General features: G+C 49.0%; 1 protein-coding gene across 21 annotated transcripts in view; it reads left to right on the top strand.

Annotated features, from left to right (window-relative positions):
- The first annotated feature begins 901 nt into the window (after positions 1-901).
- PPFIA4 (PTPRF interacting protein alpha 4) overlaps positions 902-11,189 on the top strand; it is a 48,201-nt gene continuing 37,913 nt past the window's right edge. For 9 of the 21 annotated variants that reach the window (XM_067033631.1, XM_067033708.1, XM_067033689.1 and 6 more), the window contains exons 1-2: positions 902-1,078; positions 1,218-1,278. The gene's annotated coding sequence lies outside the window, so the exon portion shown is untranslated. Of the gene's footprint in view, positions 1,079-1,217; positions 1,279-9,847; positions 9,932-11,189 lie in introns of those variants that run through there. The other 12 variants (XM_067033742.1, XM_067033726.1, XM_067033652.1 and 9 more) reach the window with 4 other exon arrangements.

Genomic DNA, 11,189 nt, shown 5'->3' with positions numbered 1-11,189 from the left:
ATATTTAGCTTCATTTCTTACCCCTCAAATAAATCGAATTACTCAGATTTTCCTGCCTTCTACCAAAGATACAAGAAAACTAAGCCAAAAGGTGAATATATTGCAGGAAAGAAAATAATTAATTAATTAATGGTTATATGTGCCACTGATCTCAACTACAGCATTTGTTGCTGATATAGAACATGTGTGTGTATAAGTCTGTACACATGGCATGTATATAAAAATCCTTCACACTTCTAGCAGTGTGTACTGGGTATTGTAAAGGATTAAGTAGGCACTGTGATGATACTTCACAAACCAGATGGGAAAGATGCATTAATAGCCACAGGTGACAGGGTGAGGAGCAATTCAAGAAAATGTACAGATTTAACCAAAATTTGTCAGGAATTTTGGCATTAAGACTGTCTTCATACTATGTATATATAATAGACAAACATTTCATTTTATAGTAAGAGCACAACCAAATACCTGAATTCAGGCAAGCGACACAATTCACTGAAGTGCACCCTATGGAAATGTATCTGGATTAAGTTTCTCCACTTAAAAAATGGGTACAACCTAAGTAAACGTAGTAAATGGGCGCAAGAGAGTGTGAAAGGTCACAAACCATTGGCAATTACAAGGCCAGTACTGAGGCCAATTTAGAGAGCAGGTGGTTAGAGGCAAAGGTTAAGTTCAAAGGGATATGTGCTGCACTGGGAAGGAGGCAGGACTCCCCTGGGCTCTGAAACTTTACTGGCGTTGGTGAAAACCTCGGCTCTCTGCCACCTCGTAAGGGACCCTCCGGGCAGAACGAAGATGGCGCGCAGCGTCAAAGAAGCTTCTGTGTCACGTGTGAGGGAGCGCCGGGGGCGGAGGCGTGGCCTCGAGGGAGTCGGTCAGGTCCCGCCCTTGAGGTGGGGCCAGGGACTGTCAGTAGAAGGAGAGGGTAGGACCTTGAGGAGGGGCTCCACGGCCCTGGTGGAGGCTGCAGCTACGTTCGCGCCTGCTCGGCTCCTTAGGACGCGTCGGGCTCCCAGGGTCCGGGGTGGCTTCTTGCTCGGATACGAGCTGCCCGGCCTTCAGTGATTGCAGGCAGGTGAGCGTCCAGAGCCCGGGTTGGGGAAGGATGCCTCTTTTTCCCACTTCCAGCTCCCCTCACAGTTTGGGGAGGGGGTCTCGGTCTAGCGGTTCTTGGGAAACAGCACCTTTTTACTCAAATGTGTCGTCTCCTTTAGACTTCGCTACTGCTTCTCTGCCGCCCCTCACCAGCCTTTGCAGTGCCCTGTGCCCTTGGAGGTGAGAATGGGGGGGACTATGCCCGATTTGCGGGGAGGGCGTGGAGTTCGCCTTCAGCTCCATCAGCTTGGGGGAGGGGGGGCTGAGTTGGCAACTCTCCCGGTGGGAACTGGATGGAATGCGCCCCCATTTCCCCTCCAGGAGAGTCAGAAAGGAAGAGCCTGGGCCAGCTCCGCTCCTTTGGCGCAAGAGGTACTGAGGTCCTCGCTCTTCCCGGGGGTCTTATTCCTTCCCACGTTGCTCATATCATCCGTTCTTAATACTGCTAGCTCTCCATTCCTCGAACTGCCAGACTCTGGCTGTGCCAGAGATGCCCCCATCTCTGCAGTGCCAGGGCGGTGGGGTGGAAGGAGCGGCCAATCCGAGGTCTGGTGAAGGTGGGGTTCAGGGTGGGCGCAACCATAAAAGAGTGCTGGAATACAGATTCCTGAGCGGAGAGGTTGGGAGTGGGGAACTGACTTCGACCACGCAGTAGGGATGTTTTCCCCGGAAGGTTTGGTGGTGGGTGGGAAGAGAGAGGTCCCGTTGAAGGACTTGGAAACGAGGTGTGGTTGGGTTTTTTGTTTTGAGGAGGAGGGATCGAGGACAAGGTGCCACCAGGTGCTAATGTCACCTTTGAGGAGAGGTATGCTGGTAGAGGGGTGGGGGAATTGGGGCTGCTGTCCTATGTGGTGAGCAAGTGGTTAAAGAGGAGACTCTGCTTAGCGTGGAGATCCCCTCCTGGCGGGAGCTTAAGGGGCTCCTCCAGTAGCCATGTTTCAGGTTCTTCCCCCAGTCTTCCCCGTTGGAACTGGTACCTAGTACTTTGTTTGACATCCAACAAACATTAATTGGGCACCTACTATAATGCCAGACACCATGCTAGGTGCTAAGTCTTCTGAAGGCAATTTAGGGCTATGGAGCACCTGAAAGGTACACACAGTAGACACTCTGTAAACAGCTCTGCACACTGCCAGCCCCCACCTCCCCCCGCAGCCCCAATTTTGTTACATTGCTATTGGATTAGAAAAAGCCAGAGCCCTGTCCACATCCTTTCAAATTAACTGTCTGAACTGGATTCCAACCCATCCACCCCCTACAACTATTAATTAGCAGGCAGTCCCAAGGAAAGCTACCTTAGCAAAAGGAACAGTTTGAATGATTTTCTCTGGCTATTTTCTAGGACTTTGTCCTGAGGTGTGAGGAACCTGCCTGGGATAAAAGGTATCTCAAGATAAAAATGAAGCAATGAATGGCACAGTGGTTATCGGGGGCCAAGAATGCACTAGACACCCAGCACAATGGGAGACACGATCTCTGGAAGATAGAAGAGTGGGGGTAGGGGGTTGTGAAGGGGAAATCTCATCTGGTGGTATCTGGGCATGTGCAGCTGAGCACGTCATGATGCCAGAACTGTGGCATATATAAGGAAGGTCTGGCAGCTGGGTGCTAAGGAGAGATTGGAGGGGCAGGGTAGGGAAGGCAGATAGGCTGCTGGGTCTCCTCTCTAGGAAATTGCTGAAATCTTAGAGCTGGAAAGAGCTTTCAGGAATTGCTTGTGGATCCTTTCAGAGAGAGCCTCTGAGGATAGCAGGGTGAGAGCTAGGGAGAGGAGCAGGGCCAGGGAGGTGGGGGCCAATGGGGCTTTAGGATATGGGGGAGATAGCTGAGTTCTTTCTATGCCAGGGATACTCTACTCTGGGGCTTTAGGCCCTTGGATGGGTTGACATAGAAACAACGTGTGGTTTCTGAGTGGTATGGAGTTGTGTGTGCTGGAGAGGAGGAGTTGGTATGGAGCAGGGAGGATTGAATGAAAGTTGCCTCAGAGTCTAGGTCCCAGGTAGGGAATTGGGAGAAATGGAGGGGAGGGAGTGAAGTCAGAGGGAGGGGTGAGTGTGTACTGCAGCCACATGAAGTCACCATATGTCCCCCCTCTTGCCTGCTTGCTCACTGAGCTATAATTAGCTCTGGAGGGCATGTGGTGCTGCCTCACAGGAGTGTGGCACTGGGGATGGCCAGCAGAGTAAAGAGTACTCAGAGAGGTGCTGGTGCTGGATGAACTCTGAAAAGGGGTATTTCTAGGGGACCTTTACTGAATTGGGAGTGGCCTGTTAGGAACTGAGAATGTCATGGGGAAATAGCAGTGGGGGAAGGAGCTCTAAGCCAGGATGGTATGAAACTCCAGGCTGGCAGAGCCTGAGGACTCCCCTCTTGTCTCCTGGCTGGTGGCTCACCAGTCACAAGAAGCATCATTGCTGGCCAGCTCATTGCTCTGCTTTCAGAGAGCATTGGGAGCTGCAGCCCCCCACCTCCCTCAAGTGTCTTCTGTTCCCCCAGGTGAAGTCAGTTCTAATCCAGAGCAGCTTCTTGCCTGTCAGTCAGGGGCTGAGAGGCCTTGGCTGAGGTTGCTTCATTCTCAAAGAGCTGGAGGAGAAACTATCACCAGTTAATTCAGTTGGTCATACTCCCAAGTGGTGCTCAGTGCTGACCCCCAGGCTGTGCCAGAGACTGAATATTTGATCACATGCTACTCCGTATTGCTCCCAAATGATTACTTATATATCTTATGTTCTTTCAGGTAGACTGTGAACTTCTTAAGGGTAAAGATTGTATCTTACTTGCCTTTTGTATCGGTAACAATTCCTAGCTAAGTAAGTAATCTACTACAGCATAGGAAATCTACTCACAGTAATCGTTGGATTGAATTAAAGAGGTCTGTCTTCAGATCCCCTGGGTTCAATGAAACCTCCTTGCAACTGGAAATATTTAACCAGGAGCAGAGGATCCTCTGGGGACCCAATACAGTGGTATTACATCAGTGGGGGAATTAGATTCTATAGGCAGTGAAGTGAAAATTCCTAAATCTCCCATAAAGGCATGGTATGTGGTTTAGGTTTATAACTCTGAATAATAATACTAATGTACAGATATAGTATATATTATATAGTAATTATAAAAATACATAATGTATACAATGATTTAAAAGAGTATTTAAGTGCAAGTATAATTTTGTAGTTAAGTGTCAGATGAAATAGCTGGTTTGCATTTAGAGGCCTTTATTGCTCACTTTGCCCAGCCAGTGGAATTTTATTTATTCTCATAAATTTATTCTCATAAATTAAATGCATGTCTGATGTGACTTTATGGCCACCGTCTTCAGATAGATAACTGTCTTTTTTTTTTTTTTTTGCGGTACCGGCGTGGCCTCTCCCGCTGCGGAGCACAGGCTCTGGACGCACAGGCTCAGCTGCCATGGCTCACGGGCCCAGCCTCCGCAGCACGTGGGATCTTCCCAGACTGGGACACGATTCCGTGTCCCCTGCATCGGCAGGCGGACTCTAAACCACTGCGCCACCAGGGAAGCCCGATAACTGTCATTTTAAAGGAGAGATAGGTTTCCATTTAATTTAAGAAAAACTTCCTTAGGACAATGAGGGATTCCTCATTTAGTAGTGAGCTCCTTATTCCTGAAGGATAATCAAGTAAAGACTGAACTGTCAGGGATGTTGTGGAAGGAGCTCCCTCCCAGGGTGGGAGGTTGGCCTGCATGACCTCAGAAAACCTTTCAAGCAGGAATCTGCAGTTCCAAGTACAGACAAGGGTGGGGGTCGGCACTGGATGATAGAGGTTCTTGACAGCTACTATAGAAGAGGATTTTCCTGTGTTTGGCTTAGAGCAGGGGTCCCCAAGCCCCAGGCTGCAGACAGGTATCAGTCCAAGGCCTGTTAGGAACCAGGCAGCACAGCAGGAGGTGAGCGGCAGGCCAGCGAGTGAAGCTTCATCTGCTTCCCATCGTTCCCCATCTCTCACATTACCACCTGAACAATGCCCCCACCAACCCCGTCCGTGGAACAATTGTCTTCTACAAAACCAGTCCCTGGTGCCAAAAAGGTTGCGGACCACTGGCTTAGAGGATAGCTGCTGAGAGGAGGGCCTGGGAAGTGCGGCCAGGCCAAGAGCTTGGCGTTGACTGTTCCATGAGGAGTGAGCATTCTGGGAGACTTACGGGTTGACCACCACCAACTCTAATGCACACAGAGCCCTGGGCTCGGGAGATTAGGCAGTGGAGCTCTGATGGATGGTGGTAAGTAGAAGGGTGGGCTGGGCCCAGTTCCTTGACCTCAGCTCACATTAGGCCAGTTGTGGAGTACCCCCAAATTTTGGCCCTTGTTTGGGACAGAGCACATGGAACAAGTGGAATTTTCATTCCTTCATTATTATCCTCATCCTTCCCTCTTTTCCCTCTCATACATTCTCACAGAAATTCAAGACCACATATACACTTATGCTCTTTCATGACCAGTGGTACGCTTTCATGATCATGCACGCACACAAAGCTCTCACGGCACCCATGAGCTCTTATGAACATACATGATTTCATGACTCGCAGATGCATTCTCATGACTGCACACACACATGCATTCTCACGACCACAGTTGTATACCATCATGAGCCCTGACATACACTTATGACCACACATATCCACACACAATCTTACCTTTATACATACCCACTCATGCTCTCTCATGCACATGCACTCAGGACCCCATTCTCATGACAATACTCTTACACATACACACAAACACACACACACACATGCTTCTCTTTCATGATTACACATTTACACCACAAATTCTCATGACTATGCACTTACACACTCTGTTGTGTGAATATACATGCCTTCCCCCAAGTTCTCTCTGTGTCATAACCACATATAGCCCCCAGACTTTTGTGACCACATACACATACACACTTTTTGTGGTGCCTACATTTCTCTGGGTAGTTCTGTGTACTCTGGACCTTTCACACCTCGGCACCTGACAGCACTCCTTTCTGGTGTTCCTGATTACCCCTGAGCAGTTCTGTTTTCTGCTACGTGACAGCTCTCTAATCTGATGAGCTGACCTACTAACGCAAAAACTTCTGAGCAGTCTTTTGTGAACACCAAAGGACCCATATTCGTCCCACACAGACCTCTAGTTTGAAAAATTTTTATCCTCCAAATAAATGACTTTTATTACTTTGTTTCTTCTTTTGCAAACATTATTTGAGGACATCTATACGTGTTAATCAATGGCTCTGATTAGCAGAAGATGGTTAGGGTTACTGTACTTAATGATGTAAGTTCAGCGGAAGCCAGGTCCTGCCTATCTTAGCTTTTGTAAATAAATGATCTCTACTAGACATTTAGAATGTAGGCCCCCAGTGTCACCTGTGTAGCCTTCCCAGGTTTTTTTCTCTGTTGCATTGATGTGCTGCCTCTGTGAGAGAGCATGTATTTATTTTAGCAGAGGTCTCTGTAGACAATACTTACCAGGGATCTTCTAACCTCTTTTTAGACTTGGAACCCTTTTATACAAATGAAACCTTAATCACATGTCCAGTAAAATTGACAGACTTGGAGTTGATGAGATTAAAGAAAGGAAGGAGAGTTCAGAGCCCTTTGTGTCTGTCTCACCTCTTTCCCCTTTTTTCGTCCCGGGCTGCCCCAAAGGTACTCTATCATAAAGCCCAGTTTGCAAATCCCTGGCTTAATTTAAAGAGGTAGTTGTGATGGCTGTACTTTTGGTTATTTTAGAAGCGGAACTATTTTGGAGGTGCTCAGAGACTTGCAGTCCTCCTTTTCCCACTAGCCTTTGACATTAGTCCTCCTGAGGTGGTGAGAATGCAAGTAACCATACGACTAGGCATGCCCGGGGCAGCTGCAGTTTATATCTGTGTCCTGGTGTGGTTGTTAACAGTGCCTCCATTCACTATCCTGGTTTGGACAGAAAGTTGTTTGCTTACCCAAATGATAGGCCATGTCTTAGCAAGAGGCGGTTCATAACTAACTCCGGGGGAGCAGCTGGAGAGATGGGCTTCACAGATACTGGTCCAGAGGAACCTGTCAGATAGAGAGGCCTCTTCCTGAGTCAACTGAATGTGCCAATATTCAGAAGTTGAGTACCTGGGCTGACAGTCAGTGCTAACCTGTGCTTGGGTAGCATTTTATACTTTTCAGAACAGTTTCATGTCTCTTAACTCCTTTGACCCTCATGACACCCTGTAAGATCACTGTATTGTGTTGTGTGTTACGACCTTCATTTTCCAGATTTGGGAACCTGATGCCCAGAGAAAGTCTAACTGCTGGCCTTTTAGGGGCGCAGGGAACTGGATGATTTAGAAGTGATTTGTGGCCAGCAGTGAGAAACTGTCAATAAAGCTTTTCCAAGAGTGCTTTTCTCTTGGAAGGCTTCCTGTAACTAATATAGATTTTTAGTTTTCTTATTGTAATTGCAGTGGGCCCAGCCTTGAGGTGCTTCAGGAGCCTGGGGTGCTAAGAGTTAACACTTACTGAGTGTTTGCTGGACACTGATGTCAACACTTTGCATATGTTAACTCTAGTAATCCTCACATCAGCTATGTGAGGTGAATATTATTGTCATCTCCATTTCACAGATGAAGAACTGGGCTCAGAGAGATTAGGTATCTTTCCAGAGTCACATGTCATTGGAGGAGCCAGCCCAGCCCATCAACCTGCTCCAGAGTCTTCCTTTCAAGGCAGGAGTGGCCTCCATCTTGCTGTAAAGAAGCTTTAATTTTTCAGAGGGGGAGATAAATGAATCTATTCCCAGGCCTTGAGTCAGTTTTTTTCTATTTTAGAGTTCCCCTTCTTTAAAGTTGGTCAGAGATGCACTTCCCAGAATGACTCTGTCACATGTATCCATTCAGCTCCGTGTATGTTAGGACCATGGTAAGTGTTGGAGCATCCAAAGATAATTAGGTTATGGTTCTCACCTTAGAGTCTTCAGATGAGTCTGTGTTACACAAACAGAGGGAAAGGCTGTGCTGGGTCAGTGAAAGAGCCAATCTTATGTATGGGGGGCGGATCAGAAAAGGCTCCATGGAGAAAGTGGTATTTAAGATGAGCTTAGAAGGGTGGTCAGGAGTTCCTTAGACTAACATGGAAAGGAAGACTGAGGCAGGCCAGGTGAAGTGCTAGAAGCTCATGAGCAATAGGTGGGCTCTGGGAGCATGACAGTGGGCAGAGCTAGGGAGTAGCAGGGGAGAAGGGGCTTGACTGGGCTTTGGGGAAGAGGATGAGTGAGGGCAAGTCTTCTTGGGGTGTTGAGCTGGATAGGGAGAGGAACCAGGGAGGAGGAGAAGCTTCTGGATTAGAGGGAAAGAGAGGTGGAGAGTGAGACTTCATTCCACTGGGAGGATGGTATCTGAAAACCCCACAGGGTGAGGGGGGCTGAGGGCTCAGAGGAATGTATTTCTGTAGTTCTTGTGGGAATGTGGTATGGTATGGGGAACTCAGGCAGTCTCCTTACAACTCAGTATGGAGCCAGCTAGGCGGTAGAGGGAGAGAATTGGGTAGGTGGTAGATGAGGCTTTGGAGACAGGTCACTTCCAATGGGGAAGTGGCTGCTCATGACCACGATGCCTGTTACGCAGAGGCCTTCACTCAAGCTAGAGGAGGATCCGTGGAGGAGGGCCGAGGTGAGCTATCCCTAGGCTGCCATCTCCCTGGATGGAGGCAAGAAGGGCCGGGGCCCAAGTGCCTTGGCCTCTTGGAAGAAACACGATGCCTGAAGGAGTCAGGTCCACTCCCTCTTCTTCCATCCCCTACCCCTCTTTGGAGTCAGACAGACTGCAGTTGAATCCTAGCTCTTCCTCTTACTAGCTGTATAGACTTGATTACATGACTTAAGTCCTAATTCTCACATCTGTGAAATGAGAAGAAGAATTGTGTCTTCCTTGCAAGGAATTGTGAGGATTAAAGTAAGTTGATATATGTCCACTGACAACACAGTGTCTGGAACATGGTAAATATTGAATAAATCATAGTTGCTATTATAATTGCTATTATTTTCCTAGATGACCACTTCCCTCCCCATTTCCTCAGGTCTTCACCCTTCCTCCAATTGGGTGGGTATCTGACCTCCCTCTTTTACCTCTTTACCTTGAAGTGCCCTCTTTGTGTGGCTCATGGTCCACTTAGACTTGAGCGCAGCTCCTGGAAGCTTTGCCCTGGCCCTTTGGCTTCTATGGGAGCTGGTAGTTTTGCCTTTGCTGAGCTGTCTCACCATGGCAGGGCCTGCCATCTGGCAGGGCAGTGGGGAGCAAGCCTGTCTGTGTGTCCACGTGGCCAGCTAGAGCATCAGACCCAAGTGCCCATCCCTCCTGTTTGTTAGGAAAAGATGGGGGTGATTTGGGGGGAGCCAAAGAGGCCTCAGAGTCTGCCTCTTCAGTGTTTATAAGCCCAGAGGCCTGGTTTTCATCTGACCCCTCGCTCCTCACACACACATCAGCTCAGTCTGGAGCCCTTCTCTGTTGTGTCACAGCCTGCCCACACGCCTCACTGGCAAAACCCCTCACATATGTTTGCTTTGGGGGCTGGTAGCTTTCGCCTCTGAATCAGGACTTGTGAGTGTTACCTAGAAATTATGCAGGAGTTGAGGAGGCTTCTGTTAGGCTGAGAAGATAATTGCGCTATTTAAAGATGGCCATGGAACCAGAAAGAGCCAGGCATCCCGACGTGGCTGTCTTCAAGCTCCCTTCTGCTCACCATGCTTGAGCAGTTTGTGGGGACAGGGATAGGAAGTCCTGGACAGTCATCTCAGGGGCATCTGTCTGGCATACATCTCTGGGCTCATCTTCAACCTGCTCTACATGATGCCAGTTCACTAGGGTAAGTGGCGTCGCTACCTGGCTCTTGGTTTGGAAGGAGGCTGGGAAAGGGCTGATGACACTGAAGCCAGCTTCTCAGTTACCAGAATTACTAGGAGGATTTGAGGAGGCCAAGTCAGACCAAACAGCCAGCACATCACTGCAGGCAGCCTGAGGTCCTATGTTTCCTTCCTGAGAACTTCCCAACCCCTTTCCTATAAGGAATCATAAAAAACCCACCCACAGGCCCGCCTTTGCCCACTACTAAGGTAATTCATACTCTCCTACAATTGTGGGGTGCTTTCTGCTTTTCCTAACTCTTTATCCGTGATCTCATCCCTCTGAGGTGGACTAAATAAGGGTTGTGGGTTCTGTCTTACAGTAGACGCTTTAGTAGGTCATGACAAGCCCAAGGTCACTCAGCTGGTCTGTGGCAGAACTGCAGCTCAGGTCTCCAGAGTCCCCGCTCTGGGCTCCTTCCTCTATATCACACTGCAGGCTGCCTGGAGATCTGTTGGACTGAGTCCCTGAGCCCCTGAGCACACTATACTCTTCTCCAAAAGACAGCCTCTGCCATAGGGGGCCCCTTCCCCAGACTGGCCTTCTGCTTCTCATTTCTTCTTGGGATAGGGGTAGGGGAGTGGGAAAGAATGAGGGCCTGGCTGTTGATGAGCTTGGAGAGGTATGCTGGGGCCAATGTGGCCTTTAAAACTCACAGATTGGAGCTTTAGGGTAAAGTGGGTAGGAGAATCAGAGGACTTGCTGTTCTTAGCATTAGTGAGATGGCACCTCTGGCAAGACGGGGGTAGCAGCCCCTCCTACCTGCTCCCAGCTGCTCTGTGGGGCGGCGATGTTGGGGTAAGGTAGGGTGCAGACCAAGGTGCTACTTTTCACCTCTTGGAACCCTGCCCTTTATGGTGGCTGTCCGGCTTGGGTAATGGATCCCTGGATCAGAGTGTGTATCCAGTTTCTGTGTCTGGGAGCATGTGTATGTCCTAAGTCTCCAAGTTCCTGTGTCTCCCTGTGCATGTGTGGGCATGCCCACATGCTGCCTGAACTACTGGGCCCTCTGGGAATGGCTGTGGGTATGAGCTTGGGAGTTTTCAAGCTGGCACTCTAACTTTTATCTTATCCAGGCCCAAGTTCCTCCCCAGCCTCACCTTGGCTATCCCCCATTTCTGGGGGAGGGGATAAGGGGATGACAGGGGGGTTCAGGTAGAAGAGACTTGGCCTGTTTTTGGTTCCCCTGCTAGGTTCAACCCTGCCACAGGCCAGAGGTT

Source organism: Kogia breviceps, chromosome 1 (assembly GCF_026419965.1).
Source record: "Kogia breviceps isolate mKogBre1 chromosome 1, mKogBre1 haplotype 1, whole genome shotgun sequence".
Taxonomy (NCBI): domain Eukaryota; kingdom Metazoa; phylum Chordata; class Mammalia; order Artiodactyla; family Physeteridae; genus Kogia; species Kogia breviceps.
This window is presented reverse-complemented; position numbering and strand designations above follow the sequence as displayed.